Raw genomic sequence first — 20815 nt, forward strand, 5'->3', positions numbered from 1 at the left:
TTAGGCAACAATGACAAAATGACACCATTTGAAATAAGAAAAAAAAAAAGTTTTCTTATTGTGTGTACCCAGGAAGAATGCCTCTTCTGCACCAACAATGTGCTCACAGGGTGTGTGTTCACTTACCTTAGAGTCGGAGGAGCCCACCCTCGGCTTCCTTCACATTGTGTAAATTCATCTCTATTGAGCTCAGACTTTTGATATTTTAGTCTCCCAAAGACCAGAGAGACTGCAGTTGTAGAATTTGAGGTTTTATTTTATTATTATTATTTTTAATACTCATCATATCTGAGAAAGCAAAATTAGTTTCTGACATTGGCCTGACCCAGTTAGCTTTGGTGTTGTTAAGAGGTCGCTGGACACCATGGCTGAGTCATGTTTCCCTGTTGGACATAAACGATCTACAGAACACTGACATCAGACTGGGCCGCTTTGTGAAACAGAACAAGGCCACTTTCTAATTTTACTTAAACTTGGACAAGAATAGAGCCACTGGGCTACCCATGTAATTCCAAATACTCCCTCATCCTCCCTCATAGGAATGACTGTTGCTCCCTTCCCAACTACAGCTTTGTCCCCGCCCTAGTCTGCCCTCTCTGTAGACCAGATATGTTGAGATACACAACCACAGAATTGCCTACACTTTCTGACTGTCTCTGAATTGAGCGAATCTCTGCTTTCCTTAAATCCTCCCCCAAATCTCTAAATCAAAGCCTGATTTGGTGAACTGAACCAGTAACTGAACCAGTAACCTCTTGGTGCATGGGTTAACACTCAACCACTGAGTCACACCAATAGGGCTAACTTCTAAATTACGTTATGTTAAGGAGGCTCTGTGAGAGCAGGGAGCTCACTGATTGTCACTGCATTACCTACCCCCCATGCCTAGAATTATGAAGAAAAGAAAAAAAAAAGCCCAATAAGTGGAAGTGACTTGTTCACTTTTTGGTAAGTTAGGTTTGCTTAATGCAGGCCACAGAAACTTAAAAGGAAAAACAAAGCAAAACCAAAACAAAGAGAAATTTACTGGAAGGCAGTGAGACCTCACAGAATTGTGGGTGAAGCTGGAGAACAGGACACCAAGGCCTTGGAAAGCACAGGGCAGCAACCTGGCAGTCTTGTGTTCTGATGGCGGGAATCAATGGGCATCCCCATGGAGCTCTGCCGAAGACATGACTCAGCTCTGTTCCTCTCCCTGCGACTTTTCTCCCAGGAATCCAGAGGGCAGTGGGGCTGGCTTCATGGCATGTAACTGCTTTGAAGAGCCCACTGCTTGGCTGAATGTTCTTCTATTGATATTTTGATATTCTTAATAATTGTTGAGAGAGGGACACTATGTTTTCATTTTATTAAAACTTTAGTTTTCTTCAAAGCAGTCTATATCTGGGCTTTCAATTCTCTTCCATTGATTCATTTGTTTATCTGTTTGCCAATACCATACTGTCTTGGTTACTGTAGCTTTATAGTAAGTCTTGAAATTGGGTAGTGTCAGTCTCCATCTTGGTTCTCCTTCAGCATTATGTTAGCTATTATTGCTTTTTTTTTTTTGCCTCTATATAAATTTTAGAATTATGTTGTTGTCCACAAAATATTTTTCTGGAATTTTAATTGGGATTGCACTGAGAATCTAGAAATCAAGTTGGGAACAACTGACATCTTGATAATATTGAATCTTCCTATCCATGAACATGGAGTATCTCTCCAACTATTTAGTCATTCTTTTATTTTGATAATCAGAGTTTTACAGTTTTCCTCATATAGATCTTGTATATATTTGTTAGTTTTTATACTATTAAAGAGAAAATCACTGGTCCCAAATGGCATCATTCATATTAAAAGCCCATGATACCAAACCTAGATTTAATACCTGATCTAATTGTAGTTTCAACCTTTCTCAGAAATGTAATCTTAACCAACCAGTCTGGAATTTTTCGGTCAAGCACCTGTAAAGTTAATCTGTCACATCAGCCCAATCCATGCCTCACAGAAAGAAGAGGCAATCTGCATGATAAATACCCTTGCCTTCCCCCTTGTCCCTTACCCTTCTCCCCAAAGAAGCTGTCCTGGGTCTATAAAACAATCCTTTCTTTTCTTTTATTAATAACTCCCTTGCCCTAACCTTCTTCCTATAAAACCCTTCATTTTGTTTAGCCACTACCTGGGATACTGTCTGATTCATTGCTGTGTTTTCAATTTCAAATAACACTGTTCATTGCTGGTCTATAGTTACGTGACTCACTTTTGTGTGTTATCCCATTTCAGAGCTTTTTCATTTTGCACTGGAAATTCTCTGGCCATTCCTTTGGCCAACTTGCATCATGTATCATACCTACCCCTTGGTCAGAGGAGGCTGGAAAATATGCCTTATAGTTCCTCAAGATTTTCCCAAAGGAAAATGGAGAGGAGCTAGCTGGATTGGGCTGGGTGACGGGCACATGTAGCAGTCACCCTAGAATTCTGCCATCTATTGCTTTGTTAGCAGAGGACGGGAATGGAATTGGCTACGTGTTTCTAACTCAGGAGGCAAACCTCATGCCTATTTCCAATCTCACCCATAAATGCCGTTTCCCCCTGCCAGGCACCGTTCGGGAACCTGCTGTTTGTCCCTTCGTATCTGTGAAGAGTTTTCCCAATTGTTCTATGTTCAGAGAGTAGTGCTGTGTCTCTGAGTTCATGTATGTCTAGTTCCTGTTTGTAAATTATATATAATATCAACAATCAAATATAGCTCTTCCTGTTTCATGAAAAAGCCACAGCAGAACTTTATACAAACAAGGAAAAAATTGGTCTTGATGTGTATTATTTTAACTCCCCCAGAGTTTGCTCACCACTTCTTTGTGATCAAGTTTTCAATTTCCAAAAGCATATTCTTGCAGGTTTCTTTGTCCAACATCCCACTTACTAGGCATTTTTAAAAAGAGCACTCTACTGTTGTGTTTGGGCAGAAAAACACAGCCAGACAGAGGCCAACCAGCAGGGCCAGGCTAGATGGAAAGTTAATGATGTGGCTTGGGGTTCTATTATTGCATGGTTTGGGGTTCGTTCTATTGTTACATTTAAGTGCGTTTTAAAATATATAATCAGCTGAGCCCTAGAGACCTTGAAAACTCTCACCTGCTTTCATTGTTAAGTGATTCTTAGTTTTTGGCTCAATGTTGTCAGCAAAGCACCCACATTTCCTTCGCTGCCATCTCCAAATCCTGTTGAAATAGCAAAACAAAGGACAAGAAAAAGAATGCACCCACAAAAGCACTGTAAAATGGAAAATCCCTAAAAGATAGAAGGTAGACAGAATGAAACGATGGAGAAACCAGCCTAGAAGAACGGTAACTCGGGCCAGGCTTGGGTGTGGGTGTGCAGACAGTGACAGGCACTCTTCTTGGGGACTCTGAACCCTTCTGAGCTCAGAAGCCACAACATTCACATCGTTCACATTGTCAGTGACAAAGGAAGGGCAGGTTGGGAGAAATATTTACAACTTACAGAAGAAAGATGCAAATCAACATACAAGTATATAAAGAGCTTTTGCAAGAAAAAAGTCAAGATGCCCAGTAGAAAAATGGGCGAGGGTTAATAACAGAGAAATTACCAAAAGAGAAACAAAAATACTTAAAAACACACCCTATGAAACAACGTTGAACTTCACTAATGAGTAGGATATTGCAAACTGAAACTAAGCTGAGACATACGATAATTCCTCACTAGATGGGTGTATTAGTGAAGGTTTCCAGAGAAACAGAACCAATAGTGTGTGTGTGTGTGTGTGTGTGTGTGTGTGTAATAGATTTGTTTATTTTTTCCTTTCAAACTCATTTTATTTTTTAAAAATTAAACTTTATTGTAAAGATTATTACAGATGTCCCCCTCCCCCAAAGCTCCATCCATGCCCATATTCCCCGCCCCTCCACCACCACCACTGTCCTCATCTGTAGGTATGAGATAATAGATTTATTTTAAGGGCTCATGTGATGGCCTGGAGGCTGACAAGGCCAAGTCTGCAGGGCAGCCACCAGGCGGGAGACACAGGAAAGAAGTGCTGTTGCAGCTGCAGTTCAAAGGCCTATTTCCATCTGAGGCAGAATTCAGTCTGAGGCAGAATTCCTTTTGCCCTGGGAGCTGCCTCCATGCTTTTCTCCCAAGGTCTCCAAATTCCTGATGAGGCCTGCCCGCCTCCTGGAGGTTAATCTGTTCCACTCAAACTCTACTGATTGAAATGTCAATTTCATCTACAAAATGCCTTCGTAGTGACATCTAGACTGGTGTTTGATCAAATATTTAAGTACGACGACTTACCCAAGTTAACACATAAAATTAAACAAATATATATTTTTTTAAAGATTCATAATATATGTTGTTCATAAGAAATGGATACTCTTTTACATTGTTGGGGGAAAAGCCTTCTGGAAACAAACGGTCACTTGGCAATTTCTACAGAAATTTGAAATACACAGAACTTTCCATCCAGCCTGCTGGCTGGCCTCTGCCTGGCTGTGCTGTTCCACCGAGGTCAGCTCCTGCCTTGGCAGCCCTATCATACAGCCCTCTCCTTCCGGGCCCAGTGGCTGCTCCTTCTTTTGTGCCCTTTGGTCTAGGGTTGGTATTAGCTCTACTATAGAAACTATATATATAGAAACTATATATATATTTATATATATATATATTGTTGTTAATCCTCACCCAAGGATATTTCTCCATTGATTTTTATTTATTTTTTTTAATATATATTTTATTGATTTTTTTATAGAGAGGAAGAGAGAGGGATAGAGAGCTAGAAACGTCGATGAGAGAGAAACATCAACCAGCTGCCTCCTGCACACCCCGCACTGGGGATGTGCCCGCAACCAACGTACATGCCCTTGACCGGAATCGAACCTGGGACCTTTCAGTTCGCAGACCAATGCTCTACCACTGAGCCAAACCGGTTTTGGCTCTCCATTGATTTTTAGAGAGAGTGGAAGGGAGGGGGAGAGACACACAGAGAGAAACATTGATGTGAGAGAGACACATTGATTGATGCCTCCCACATCAGGGAGCAAGCCTGAAACCAAGGTATATGCCCTTGACCAGAATCGAACCAGGACTCTTCAGTCCGAGAGCCGATGCTCTGTCCACTCAGCCAGTCCAGCTAGGGCAAAAATACATATATTAACCTCCTCAACTTACCCTCATTTGAGTATGTTGTTTCCTTCTGGAGCCTTGCATGATATACCCAGGCATTCTCCTGGGTTTTTCCCTTATCCCCTTTCTCTATCTTTAGTCTATCACCAACACTTATCAATAAAATCCTCCCCACTTTCTTTTTTCCAACCACAGAATTAGTATCCTAACTTAGACCATTAGCATCTATTGTCTGGATTTCTGGCAAACATTCCTATTTACTTTCATTGCCTTTAATCTTATATTCTTCCAAAAAGTTGTCTGCTGTTGCTAAAGGATCTTTCTAAAATGGAAATGTGATCATGCCATGTTTCTCTGTTTAAAATTTTTCAATGTTGGCAGGTTTCAATGTCTTTCTCTCTCAGTTTGTGCTTCAATTTTTTTTTTTCTGCTGAAATTTGGATAGTAAATGCCATTTCTTATTAAACTTTAGACAATCTCTCCTGAGGAAATGTAAGAGTCTTAAAGGGCAAGAAAGACATATTTCTGTGGTTATCTTAGTTGCCAGGATGAAATTCCTTGGCATTTCTAGACCCATCTCTTGAGACAAAATGGCAATACTGAATCCCTTTTAGATAAAAGGAGAGGGTTGTGTGTGCCTTGCTAATTCAAAATGCATTATTTCTTCTAAAGATTTTTCTCGTACGCTGACTCTTATGGACAGCTGTGGTCTTTTGTCGGGGGCAAAGGATTACCACAATTACCTTGAGTCCTAGAAACACATGCATGCTTACGGTCCAGTTATTTTATAAATGAATTATTTTCTTTTAAATAATGAATTTGCATTATAGTGAGAGGCACGTAATAGATACTTATGTACAAAGATACCTGCTTCTGGAATGTTTCTGTCATTGTAGGATGTTTCCACTTTCTGTAAATATCTCTGATGCTCTGGTCAAAAGTTTTTGGGATTTTTTTTTTTGTAGTTCTCAGGGGTACCCATGGATAAGATCCAATAACTCCATTCTCTTAAAAAATATAGGAACATCCACCATATCCTGTAAGGTTCAGGAAAAGATATTTGGCTTCCAGATGGTTTCAAACTTATCCCAAGTGCCGAGGTTTTGTTCTCAAACTTCAGTCGTTAGTCCTTCAGACATGATGCTCTCAGAATACACTCAAGCTATTTTTTTGTTTGTATGGTTAAATTTACTTCTATGTTTCCTTTTCCCAGAGAGTTATGAGGCAATGAGTAGCAAGAACATTTGCAACAAAGCAAATAAAATGGAAATGGAAAGTCAGAACAAAGACAAATAAGTGGAAACTAGTACATTAATGATAAGACAGCACCAGCCTGTGTGTGAGACTCAAATTCGACTGCTCATTTCCTGGAATGCAGGGATAAAAGGCAAGCAACAATTATTTCAATACTCATGATCAGGAAGGAGGAAGTATACCAGTTTCCCAAAAGAGTTGAAATTTTCCTGGCAGAAAAGTCCAAAATAAATTTTCAAGCCGAGATTAAAGAGAATGGCATGACACTGTGGATTAGTAATGGTCCCTTCCTCCTGAGGGATAGGAAAATATTAAATGAAGGTAAACATGAAAAGCCCTTAGAATTGTGAGTGGCACATAGTAAACTCAAATATTAACTATCATCATTATGATTCTATAAAAATTATATGCAAATTACATGTTCTAATAAAAATTGATAATATTCACAGTGACTTGTGGCAAATGCAGAGGTGGATTCCATTTACTTATTGTTATTTATTTATTTTTTTTACAGAGAGGAAGGGAGAGGGATAGAGAGTTAGAAACATCGGTCAGATAGAAACATCGACCAGCTGCCTACTGCACATTCTCCACTGGGGATGTGCCTGAAACCAAGGTACATGCCCTTGACCAGAATCGAACCTGGGACCCTTCAGTCGCAGGCCGACACTCTATCCACTGAGCCACACTGATTAGGGCAATTTTGCTGTATCATGAAACAGTTCTAACCAAGAGCATACCATTCACACAAGTCAGTGAAGATGGCTAACAGGAATCACAGATAAGGTGATCCAACCGTGGGGTTGTCTGGTGTCCTCATTGCATCAAAGGACAGAACAGAAGGGACCTAGAGAAATTGCACAGCTTGTAGACCAGTCATTCTTAGATATGGTTCTTAGTCATAAAGTAAGTCACATGCAGGGGGCGATATAAAAAAAATCCAAGTTTTTATAGATAAATGGCATGCAACCTCATACATTTTTAGTAAGTTTCTTACTAGTAACTACTATGAGAGTTACTACAATATGATATTTCAAACCTCACATTAACACTACTAGAATTTCCTGAGGATCCTAATTCATTATTCTACCAAGAAATCTGGCTTCTCCGCAGTGCTGATAAGACCAGAGAGAGGGATGGCTCGCTATTGGTTCCTCGTTAGCAGTAGCCCAAGCTTATTGGGTTTTTCAATGGCAGCTATTTTTTTACTTTTAAAGTATTAATTTATTTTTCTGAGGCCTGCTAGGTTAACCCAATAGTGGGTTATGATTTATATTTACATCAACAGTATTGTTAACATTAATGTCTGCACGATCCCCTCAAAATGTGCTTGTCCCAGTGTGCTATCCTCATGGTTGCGTTCTCTGGCTAAGTGACAGCCACAAAGGTTTGAGAGCCACTGCCTTAGGTTGTCTTGTTTGGATATCATTCTGTTAGCTGGGCTGACCAGAGCTTAGAGGACCATTGCTGCATGTCGCTCTACAAGCAGTGCAAGGATGGGCTAGGGTTGACTTCCTAATGTGCATGTAATGTCTGTAGGTAGTGGATATAACTATTAAAATTGGAAGGTTTTCTCCAGTATTATTCCCCAGATGGAGGTCAGCCCATCTCAGGGAGATGAGTTATAAAGATATTTTTAAAAAAGTCATATTCTTTTTTTCAGAAAGACATTTGATCTGTTTGATCTACTCTAGCTCCTTAATTCAGTCACCAAAATTTTATGTCATCAAACATGGCAGAGGATATGGTGATTAGAACATTCTAGCACTTCAGTAATATGTGGTGGTGGTGTCCTGAACTGGCTCAAACCAGCTTGTGATAGCCCATTGTCAATGCTTGAGAAATTTAGTGAGCTGATTATTAAATTATTGGTACTTTGAAGTTGACCATGGAAGTAGTATTCCACAAAATGCAATAATTGTTTTTCCCCAGACAGCCAGTTATTAAACTTTTATTAGCACACCACTATCTATGGACCATCTAATGTTGAGCTACATAGTCTCTTTGTGTCCCTTGAAAACTCAAAATGAATTTTACCCATCTTCCAAAAGGATGTTAGCTAAAAGGGTAACCAACGATTTCTTCTTGATTATAGAGTCATTCCCTTGCCAGCGATGTTAAGCCCCCTGCTAGCCTTACTCCAGAGACACATTTCAAGATTGAGTCTCCTAATTGAATATTGAGTATGAGGAGTGAATAGACTTTAAAGACAGCTATAATATTATTAGCCCCTATTAAATATCATTCTACCTTAATAGTTTATTCACTCATTTATTCAGTTGATACTTACTGGAGAGATCTAATTATAGTAAAACCAGCCATTTGTGCTGGTACTGTGCTAGGAAATGGATATATATTTTATGACAAAACTAACAGGATTTTCACAGAACTTACAATCTATTGTAGTAAAGATTATAAACTTGAAAAAAAATCATACAAATAATTTATTTTTGCAAATTGTGGTAGTGCCACAAAGGAAAAGAACAGGGTAATGTGAGAGAGTATACAATGCAGATCTATTTTGGGGACCCATTCATGTTGGGGGTGGAGAGTGACATTTCTGAGGAAGTGGCACTTGAACAGAGATTTAAAGGATAAATGGATGTTAGCCAAGAAAAGAGTGAATGCAAGTTTCTCAAGAAATAGGCCAAAACCAAGTTAGATCCTCGGTAGAGTTCACTGATCTGTATTTAATCTTCAAATCGATGGACAGAAACAATTTTTGTGTCAAGATGTATGATACTGGCATAATTTCCAATGCTTTTTCAAAACTTGATAAAAAATTAAACTAGGTAAAATGGTTCTGATCCATCTTGCTTGACATTTAAATTTACGTACTACATTAATTTTTTAGATTAATTGGGTACATACTCATGTATTGCTATTTTTTTTATGAGGGTCATACCTTAGAATTTTCATAGAAAATTGGATAATAATTCTGTAATTCATGGTAATTCTGGGAATGGAAGGGTTAAGTATAGTGAGACATAGTCCTGCTAAAACACAATCCTACCCATTAGAACTAGGGCTAAAGTCACAATAAAATACTAATTCAGGTTAATGTTGAGTTGCCTCAGAACTGAACTCAGAGTTATTAAATTTTGCATAAGGTCAAGAATGAGTCCAGAACTGTGTAGCAGTTCAGAAGATTCTCTCCAGAATGTGCCACTTGGGCATACGGATTATTTTGAGCTGGAGATAAATGAGGTTCAATAAACTCAGGAAGAATTTAAGTCCTCTCTGTGTCCATTGTCTCTGCATGGCACATCAAACATTTGTTTAGCAAACGTTTGCTTTTCCATCTTCCTGCAAATGGTTTTTTCTCCCTTTGAAGTCCTAGACCACTACCCCCACCACCTTAGCTGATATTAGCATATAGGCTTTGATTGCCTGATGCGTGTGGCCCTCATATTTGCATGAAGCCCCTGTATGTAGAAGATTAAACTTGACTTTCTCCTGTTAATCTGTCTCGTGTCAATTTAATTCTTAGACCAGTCATCAGAGCCCAGAAGGGCAGAGGAGAAATGCTTGCTCTCCCACAGCTGCCTTAGTCAAACAGCCCTCCTGGGGGAGTGAGGCCATGTGATGACCACACAGATCACCATCATGTGCACCAGTACCATCTTCTCTGAACACTTATTTCTTTAATAATTCTTGATGGTGAATTTCACATGAGGATGTAGAAGGGGATATATTCAGAAATCCTGGTCAGTGTTTCTCAAGGTCTGGTTCCTGAACCTCTTGTGTTAGAATCAGTTGTGTTGCTTGTTCAAAATGTGGCTCAGTTGGTTGGAACATCATCTTGTATACCCAAAAGGTCACAAATTTGATTCCTGATCAGGGCACACACTTAGGCTGCAGGTTCAATACCTGGTTGGGTCACATACAAGACAAGCAATGGATGTTTCTCTTGCACATTGATATTTCTCTCTTTCTCTCTCTTTAAAATAAATAAATAAATAAATAAATAAATAAATAAATAAATAAATAAATAAAATAGATTTAGAGTCATGGCCCCAGAACAATTGCATTAGCATTTGGGGGATTCTGCAATGATGATTTGAAGTCTTGTCTATGCTTCTCCATCCATTATCTTGCAGCCTAGTCCCACAACCTCCTGCCTCATTACTAGTAGGTGACCGTGCTTTCTGCTTCTCAGAGAAAGTTAAAACCATCCCCAAGAGGAATTTTTCTGATCTCTAACCTTTGAATCTTCTAACATACCTACACTCTTTGACTTTCATCTTGCAACTGTCCTCTTCATATCATCTTCCTGTTTTCTCAGAAATAGTTTGCTATCAATTGTCTCTTCTTTCTCCTATATGTTTAACTGTTCCTTTCTTCTTCTTCTTCTCCTTCTTATTCTTCTTCTTCTTCTTCTTCTTCTTCTTTTTCTTCTTCTTCTTCTTCTTCTCCTTTAGTGGAAGACTAATATTTTATTTCAGAATTGGACAAATCTGATATATAACAAATATGGAATGACATAGGAATTAAATAATGCAATCAAGCCCTAACCAGTTTGGCTCAGTGGATAGAGCGTTGGCCTGTGTGAAGGGTCCCAGGTTAGATTCTGGTCAGAGGCATGTACCTTGGTTGTGGGCACATCCCCAGTGGGGGGGTGTGCTAACTGATTAATCAGGAGGCAGCTGATTAATGCTCCTCTCTCATCAATGTTTCTAGCTCTCCCTTCCTCTTTGTAAAAAATCAATGAAATATAGTTAAAAATAAATAAATAATGCAACTAATAAACTGATGTAATAGCTATGTATAGAATCTAATATCTCTCAAACAAATAACAATAACAAAACATTTTTTGGTACCCATAGAATATTTACAAAAATCAGTCATATTTGACCACAAAGAAAACCTCAACAGATTGTAAAAGCCACATTCTTCTGTCTTAATCCAATAAAATTAAAAGTAATGTAAAGAAGACCATAAACTATACACAGAAAAAATCAAAATAAAATTATAAAATATCTATAGAGCAATAGAAAAAACACACTTTTTACCAAAACCCAAATTTCACAGAGGAAGCTGTACTCAGAAGGAAATGTATAAATTAAGTGTTTTAATTATTAAAGAAAACAATGTCAAAGTAAAGTTAGTTTTTACCTTAAGAAGTTAGAAAAAAGTAACAAAGTAAACTGAAAGAAATTAGGAAGAAGAAATTAAGATGAAAGCTAAAATGAATGTAATAGAAAAGAAGCAGCAAATACAAATAAATATAAATCTCCTTCAAAAAAGATTAATAAAATTTGGCCTGATTAAGAAAAAACTGAGCAAAAGTGAATAAAATTATGGGTTCTGTAGAAACCTACTAGTAGAGGAGAAATTAAAAGAATAAGAAGAAACTGTAGCAAGAAATTGGAATTCTAAAAGAAATGGTGATTAATATAATTTACAAAAATGGATCCTGAAATAAGAAAAATAGGAATAGACCAATGTATAAAAAACTTGAAATGGTACTTAAAAACCTTGCATGGGAAAAGACCTCAGGATCACTTGGATTCATAGTTAGTGTTAGTTGATCTTTAGTTAATTCTGATGTTACTTTATTATTTTAATTTAATTTTTAAAATCCTTACCTTGAAGATATTCCACCCCCCCCCCCCCCCCCCGCATTGATTTTAGAGAGAGTGGAAGAGAGAGGGAAAGACAGAGAGCAGCATCGACTGAGAGAAACACATCACTGGTTCAACTGCTCCTTCCTAAAAGGATAATACCTGTAGGCATTGAAGTATGTTTGTGTCTCTTCTATTAAACAACAAATACAAAAATACTTTCCTTGGTTCTACATTCCCTCTAGCTACTACCTTCTCCTTCTTGCCTGCTAACCTAGCCTTTGGAAGGAGTTCTATAGACTTGGTCTCTGTTTCTTTATCGAACATTTCTTCCTTAGCTCGCCATGTTCTGCTTCTACCTCAGGACTCCACTCAAATAGCTCTTGTTAAGGACATCACTGATCCTTTCATCACTAAACCTACTGGGCATTTTCCAGATCCCCTCTTCCTCCACTTGTTTACAGCATTCAACATCTCTTTGAAATATTCTCTTTCCTAAGCTTCCAAAAACACCATTTCCTGTATTTTCTCCTCTATCTCTCTCTAGGCACTATTTGATTCCTCTTCAACCCAGCTATTAAATATTGCAGTTGATTACCCAGGACTATCACACTTGGCTAGCTTATTCCTCAGCATTGCAGCAACTCATCTATAATTGACTTGCAAATTGATGCCCTCAGCCAGACTGCTCCCTGAGCTCTCAATCTGCATATCCAACCGCTAACTTGATATCTCTGCTCATGTCTCAAAGTTATCTCACATTCAACATGTTTAAAACCAAACTCATTATATTTTTGCTTCCCCCAAGCTTGATATCCTAATGTTCCCTGTTTTAGTAAATGGTGTCATCACTGAACTAGTTACACAGCAAGAAATAGCACCCCTCACGGCTGGTGCTTAGTGGTTAGAGTATCTGCCTGTGGACTGAAGGGTCCTGGGTTTGATTCTGTTCAAGGGCATGTACCTTGGTTGCAGGCTTGATCCCCAGCCCTGGTCAGGCGCATGCAGGAGGCAACCAATTAATGTGTCTATCACATCTATGTTTCTCTTTCTCTGTCTCTTCCCTTCTCTTCCACTCGCTCTAAACATCAATAGAAAAGTATCCTCTGGTGATGTTTAACAACAATAACAAAAGAAATACCAAGTTCTTCTTTGAAATCTTTCCTTTCTCCACAACCAGGGCAGTTCATCACTAGATAAATATTTCTCATATAGTTTCTAAAGGCTTCTCAATTCCTTCCACTTATTCCCATACCCACACCCAACAATTCAGTCCACACCTTCATCTCCTCTTACTTAACCATAGCAATCAGCTTCTAATTGGTTTTCTTGCAGCTCAAGAGGTATTTTCCAAAAGCAGACTAATCCTATCACCTCCTAAATCTTTTCGTGACTTGCTTTGCTGTAAGACCAAAGACCAAAATTCTTATCAAGGCTCATAAGGTTCTCCAAAGTTCCCTGCCTTCCTCTTTTCCATCCTCATCTTTCACTACTTTCCCTCCCACCTCCATCCAGGCACATTGGTCTTGTTTTTCAATACCTTGAATATGCCATATTCCCACATGTCATGGCTTTTCTCTATGCCATTCCCAATGCTTGGAATTCCCTCCTTTTGTCTCACTGTTCCTCAGGGCCTCACTTTCTCAGAGGAGACTTCTCTGGTCTCAAATGCTGGGTCCAGTTCCTTTGTAACAGGTGTTCACAAAAGATCCCCTCTAATCATCCTTATCTCAGGTTTATACCCTCCTTTGTGAGATTATTTGATTCACAGCTAACCTGAAAGCTGCTTGCAAGTGGGATCCGTGTATCTTCATTCTTATGCATTCCTGATGCCTGGCACAGGTCATGATGTATTGTAGGAGATCAAAGAGTGAATGAATGAAGTCCTGAAGGAAGCTTCATATTTCTTGTCATGAGGACCATTGGAGATTATCTCTAGAGTACCAGAGCATTAATGTCTCTTCTCTAGCGTACCAGAGCATCAAGGTCACTTCTGTGGAAATTACTCATCATCTGTGAGGGAATGTTTCTTGGGATTCAGTACATGTTGGTTGAAAGTGAGCTTCTGGGAACCTCTCCATTAGCCCTGCTCTGTTATTGTAGCCAAGAAAGAACATCCCAAGACTCTGCCCACCACACCCCAGTGCCAGAAACCAATCATTGTCTCACTAATAGAAAGAGGCTGGTCAATCTTTTTTTTTTTTTTTTTAAATATATTTTATTGATTTTGTACAGAGAGGAAGGGAGAGAGATAGAGAGTTAGAAACATCGATGAGAGAGAGTCATCGATCAGTTGCCTCTTGCACACCCCCTACTGGGGATATGCCTGCAACCAAGGTACATGCCCTTGACCGGAATCGAAACCGGGTCCCTTCAGTCCCCAAGCCGACGCTCTATCCATTGAGCTAAACCGGTCCCGGCAAGGCTGGTCAATCTTGAAGCTCTGAAAGGTCAGAGCCAACCACACCCTATCTAATTGAGGCAATAGTAACTGACGCAATTTCCCCATTCTGTAATCATGTAAATCCTTACTGATATGATAATCTGTTTATTGCCTGCCTAAGGGCTATGGGTGTTTCCCAAAGCTGCTTAAGGGTACTGGGTGTTTCCCAAAGCTGCTTAAGGGTAATGGGTGTATCCCATAGCAGCCTCAATAAAAGGGATAGCAAGGCCAGAGCCTAGATAGTCTTCCCACTAGAGGTTGACTCCCACCTGGCCCCCCATTTGTTCCAAATTAACTCTTTTCTAGCCTCTCTCTTCATTTTAGTGTGTGGCCTCCTCCAGAATCCCGACCCTGAGTGGGCCCTAATCACGCTGGTCGTATTAAGGGTTCCCACACCCCAGGTCCTGTCTCATCATCACAATGTCTAATGGAACATCACCACGTCTGCAATCTAAAGAGGGATAAAATTAGAGATAGTTGTGGTTTACAGTTTCTTAACATATAGTAAAAAGAAAACATATCCAACTCCTTCTGCTTTTGCCTTAGTTATGTTTTGACCTTCTTTCTCCTCTCTCACTGTGTACACCAAAACACTGCTCTGGCATATAGATTTCCTTTGCTTGGATGTGAATCTGAGTTGAACATAAGAGGAAAGTTGTAAATAATTAAAGAAAAGTAAAAAAAAAAAATTGGATTCAGTGTTAAGATTGTATAAAAACAAAGTGCTTTCCCATAAAATACTTTGAGAATTGTTTTGGAATTCAGGGAAAACAAACTATTCAATCCTGGGCTGAACATAATTCAACAATGGGGCCTCCTGGGTGTTGGCAGCTATGGCATATGACTAGAAATCTGGAAAGTGTAAATTTTGTACTTTAATTCTGACAATGGGGGAAGTGCATGAGGGTCCATTGTGGAACCTCATGATCGGCTCTCATGATTGGATCAGGAGTTCTGATGAGAACAGAAACAGAAGTGGTTATATGTACACTAGAGGCACAGTGCATGAAAATTCATGCACTCGAGGAGGGGTCCTTCTGCTAAGCCTGCCCCCTCTCACAATCTGGTAGTCCTCAGGGGTGGGAGGTGACCGAGTAATCAGGGGAAGGCAACGCCTCCATCACATTTCTGCTGCTGCCACTGCCAGGAGTGCAAATCTCAGCCTCGGTGGGGCAGCCGCCATCCAAAGCTTGCCTGTGCCTCAGGCCCGCCCTGGGTAGCTGGACAGCCACCATCCAAGGCTTGCCTGTGCTTCGGGCTGGCCTGGAGGGCTGAGGGGACCGGAGGACTCCAAAGGCAGGTGTGCGGAGCAGCCGGACCCACCTGGGGTGAGCCTGACCTGCTATGTGCCTGCTGCCTTGGGAGGGCCAAGGGGACTGGGTGCTGCTATCTTGTGGCTGTGGGCACTGCCATCTTTGAGGGTGTGGCAGTCAATTAGCATATTCCCTCTTTATTATATAGGATGATGACAAGTCCCTATTTCCAGGCCCTGCATGTTCTGTTGTGCATCTTCCTTTCTTTGAATATATAACCCAAACAGTGCCCAGGTACAGGAAAATCATGGTCACAGCACTGACTCCTGGCCACTTCTAAGGGAGTTCCCCACCTGTTGATAAAGTGTATGTAGTTCAGTGTTTGGTACTTCATTTGAATGCTTAACCTGTGCATTTTTATAAAGAGGTTCCTCCAGAGGGCAGCAGAGAGCAATCCTGCGGCCCTCAGGTAGAACCCAGGGAAAGGTGGAAGTAGAAGTGGTGATCACATTCTACCCGGACTGCTGAGGGATTGGATTTTAATTTGGGAGAATTTAAAATCAACAGTAGGCTAAATTAAAAAAAAAAATCATCAATAGGGGGATGCATGGGTAAGGAATTTAGAACTTTACAACCCTGAAAAAGCATAGGTCCATCAGATATGAGAACTTAGGAGGCTTTGGAAGGAACTCAATGTGATGGGCGACATTATCTGTGAGTGTGTGTGCATTGCCATGCAGAAAACATGGGGCTTAAGACCTCATTGTCTTTTTTTTTCCACTCAGTATTTATTTTATTTTATTTTTTAAAATTTAAACCAATCTTTATTGTTCATATTATTACAAAGGTTCCTCATTTCTTCCCCCCTCCACCAGGTTCCCACTCCACCCTCCACCCCCTCCCAACCCCCCATTGTCCTCATCCATAGGTGCACAGTTTATGTTCAGTCTCTTCCCGCATCTACTGCTCCCCCTTTCCCCGAGAACTGTCAATCCCATATCTCCGACTCTACTACAATCAACAGCTAATATTGTTCATCAGGTTTTTCAATCTCCTTTTTTGTTGTTGTTGTTGTTGGTGGTTTTTTTAATTAATAAACTTTTACACTTCTAAGAATAAATTTTAAAATCTAATAATTTTAAACCTTGTTTTTTTCTGCCCTGGGAATTGAGAAGCAAACTTGTTTACATGTAAACTTGCCCTTAGGCTATCAAAAGGTGTAGCCATTCAAATGTAAATGAACACATTGTTTAAAGATAGCTGCTGGCTGGAATTGGATTACCTATTCTGGGTGGGAAAGACTTGTCCTCCCCTTTCTCCATTAAAATTAAGGTGTTAGGTTTAAAACCTCTTTTTGGCAAAAGACCTTAAACTTTCAGAACTTTAAATTTTTCAGATAGTAAATCAGTTACTTAGCATTTCCTCAAATCAATAATGCCTCCACATGCCCAAGGATACACTTCACACAAAAGACATTTCCAAATATATCAACCAACCTCATCCAGACCCCACACAAGGCATTCACAGATCAACACCCCAGCGCTATAATAACTCAACACATCCAGATCTAAGCCTTCATCACTTGATTCAGCAGACCCTCAAGTTCCCCCAAAAGTTTCCAGCCATGTCTGAGAGGCAGCCCTGGGGCATGGGCAGGCCAGGAGTGAGCTGTTCCGGACCTGGCTGCTCCGGGCCTGGCCTCTGTTGCTTTGGTCCGCTCTACAACCTGCTGCTCCGGGTCTGGCCACTGCCGCTCCCGGCCTGGCTGCTGCTGCTCTGGGCCTGGCTGCTCCCGACCCAGCTGCTCTAGGCCTGGCTGCTCAGGGCCCGGCTGCTCCGGGCCTGGCTGCTCCCAGCCTGGCCACTCCCGACCTGGCTGCTCCGGGCTTGGTTGCTGATGCTCTGGGTCTGGCTACCCCCGACCTGGCTGCTCCGGGCCCAGCTGCTCTGGGCCCGGCCGCTCCCTGCCTAAGACCTCATTGTCTTTTAACAACATTTGTTGCTGTTACATTCCTCCCCCTGGGATATGGAAAGTCTGTCCACCCCTCTGGACTGCAAACTTTCTGAGGTCAAGGACCACGTGCTATTGGAATTTTACATTCCCACTCCCACCCCATAGAGTGCCTGCTGTAGCATGGGTTCCAGACGAATATTCAGTGGATGAAGCCGAATTATCATCTGCCATATCTTTATAGATATAAAATAACTGAAAAGATCTGCAAGTGTTTGGATTATCCTCAAATTTCGGAGGTCAAAACAGAACCAGCCTTACCTGGTGTGACTCCGTTGGAGTGTCCTTTACACTGAAAGGTGGTGGGTCCAAATCCTGGTCTGGGTACATACCCAGGTTGTGGGTTCCATCCCCAGTCAGGGCATGTAAGGTAGGCAACTGATGGGTATTTCTCTCTCACATCGATGTCTCTCTCTTTTGTTCTCTCTCTCTCTTCCTCTCTCTAAAATCAACGTAAAACATATCTTTGGGTGATGATTAAAAACAAACAAATAAACAAAACCATGTTCATAATGGTCCTAACAGCATCTGTTTAAAGTATTGACTTCAGAGAGGAAGAGAGAGGGGGAAGGAGATAGAAACATCAATATGAGAGAGAATCATTGATCAGCCATCTCTTGCATGCCCCTTACTGGGAATCAAGCCCAAAACCTGGGCATGTGCCCCGACTGGAAATCAAACCATGAACTCCTGGTTCACAGGTCAATGCTCAACCACTGAGTAGCACTCACTGGACTAACAGCATCTGTTTTTTTATTAGCTGGATTAGGCTACTGTGGCTGCCACCTTTGAGGAGTAGTTATTGCCCTATCAGACACTTCTACTAAAACAGCTACTGGTGGTGGTGATGGAACAAGAGGGCAAGGGGCATGGATCAAGGAGTCAGCAAAGAGCAGAAGAGAAATTAAACCTAGATAGCGCTTCTCAGGCAGTGTGAGTGCCCTGCTTCCTCCATGCTGTCTGTGGCCTCTTCATGCACTAACAGTGTTCTTCTAATCCCTATGTTGGCACACTTAGGAGACAATAGCACTGGAACCTGGCATCGCTCCGTGTTGCTATTCTTCTTGCTCAGTCTAGACTAGAGGGTGAATCCGACCCTGATTCTTTTTTCAAACATTCTATGTGAATACGTGTTAATCTTTTATTTAACTTTATTTATTTTTAGTAAATTTATTGATTTTTTTACAGAGAGGAAGAGAGAGGGATAGAGAGCTAGAAATGTCGATGAGAGAGAACCATCGACCAGCTGCCTCCTGCACACCCCCCTCTGGGGATGTGCCCGCAACCAATGTACATGCCCCTGACCGGAATCGAACCTGGGACCCTTCAGTCCGCAGACCGACGCTCTACCACTGAGCCAAACCAGTTTCGGCTGACCCTGATTCTTATAAGCATCGGAACTACCCTTGGTTTACAGTTTGGTAAGTCAAGAACCCTTCTCTGAGAGTCATCTCAACTTGGGAAAGTGGGTGAATGCGAGGTGGGGATTAGGGGATGAAGAGCAAGTGTGGGTGGGCATAAACCAAGGTGGTCAATGAGGGCTTTGGGGAGATGGAAAAAGGCGATGTGCTAGGGATGATGTCCTCTAACTTGCATACCAAGTCCTGCCGTTATGAATGAGCACACAGGCACGGCATCAGCTTAGTGGAGAGAAAACCTAGAGGTCTCAGCAGGGACAGGGTTAGGAGAGGCTTCCAAGGATGGGAACAATGTTGGGCTAATGAGTGGAGAGCAGAAGGAAACTGGACACAAAAAGAAGAGAGAAGAGAGGACACGTGCGCACACAGTGCAGAGGACCTGGCTTCGGACTTGTCTGTATGAAAATGTCCAAAGCTGGCAGGAGATACGCTGCTAGGGTGCCACCCTCGAGTGTCAGGGCCAGGGCAGCCCGCCCACCAGACTCATGTCAGTGCTGATGTCCTTTAGTCACTTGTTTTTAATCAGCAGCCTGTTCTCAGCTAGCTGCTCTGCTTGAGAGAGTGGCCAGGATAGAAGATCACAGCCACTGTATAGTGAATTGTAGCTCATGAGGAACGCCCTTCCAAGGCCTCATTCGCCTCCCCCTCTTCTCCTGAACTGGGTAGAAATACACGAGGGCACCTCAGAGCTTGGCCTGAGGAGTTTAGGAAAGTACCTCCCGCCGTTAGTTGCTCCCTTCCCTTGAAGATGGAGCAGAGGAATATTCTTGGTGTGTTCCACCTGGCTCACCTTGGTTTGGGGCCTTGACTGAAATTCTCACTCTCGGGTTCCAGAGCTAAAAAGGGATGGACACCCCATGCAAGGGATTCAAGGAGCCACTGGGGGAGTTATCACCCAAGCCAGGGTGGATCCTCAGGCCAAGCGTCCACGGTGTGTAGTCTGCCTACACGGAAGTAAGTGGAACATCCCTGCATTTCCCCAGGAGTGTCTATATCCATAGCTGAGATTATATATATATTTTTATTTTATTTTTTATTTTTATTGATTTTGTACAGAAAGGAAGGGAGAGAGATAGAGAGTTAGAAACATCGATGAGAGAGAGTCATCGATCAGCTGCCTCTTGCACACCCCCTACTGGGGATATGCCCGCAACCAAGGTACATGCCCTTGACAGGAATCAAACCCGGGACCCTTCAGTCCCCAAGCTGACGCTCTATCCATTGAGCCAAACCAGTCTCGGCTGAGATTATATTTTGATCTATAACTAAGCTTAGTCTTTCCTCCACTGACAAGTACTCGTCTTTCCATGGAGAAGAGTGAACACACCTTATAATCATGAGTTTGGTATTTTTATCGCCACCAACATAACATCTGTAATGACATTCTCTACAGCTGTAACTCCTCTGGGAGCATAAGGTGAATTATGATTTTGTTCCAAAGCTGTTTCCTGACAGCCACTCCAGTTCTCCTGGGGCTCATCTACCTCTCACTGTGCTCTGACGGACTCCTGGTTCCTCACCCCTCTCCTATAAATAGCCTAGTTTCTCTCCTTCTCTGGAGAGCCAAGGGTGAATGAGTTCTGAGAAGACTCAGGTTTTGCACCCCTTACTGTGCGTGCGTGCGCGCAAACACACACACACACACACACACACACACACACACACACACACTGTTTAACATACGATTTATAGGGATTTTGAAGGGGATTTGTTTATTCATTGAGGCTTATCCAAGCACCCAGTGTAATGTGCCT

General features: G+C 41.4%; 1 long non-coding RNA gene across 10 annotated transcripts in view; it reads left to right on the top strand.

Moving 5' to 3' along the window:
- The window catches only part of LOC311631350, a 741950-nt gene that overhangs the window by 370768 nt on the left and 350367 nt on the right, over positions 1–20815 (top strand). The gene's annotated exons all lie outside the window — the stretch shown is intronic.

The sequence above is a fragment of the Pipistrellus hanaki genome (assembly GCF_964339955.1).
Source record: "Pipistrellus hanaki genome assembly, chromosome: 12".
Taxonomy (NCBI): domain Eukaryota; kingdom Metazoa; phylum Chordata; class Mammalia; order Chiroptera; family Vespertilionidae; genus Pipistrellus; species Pipistrellus hanaki.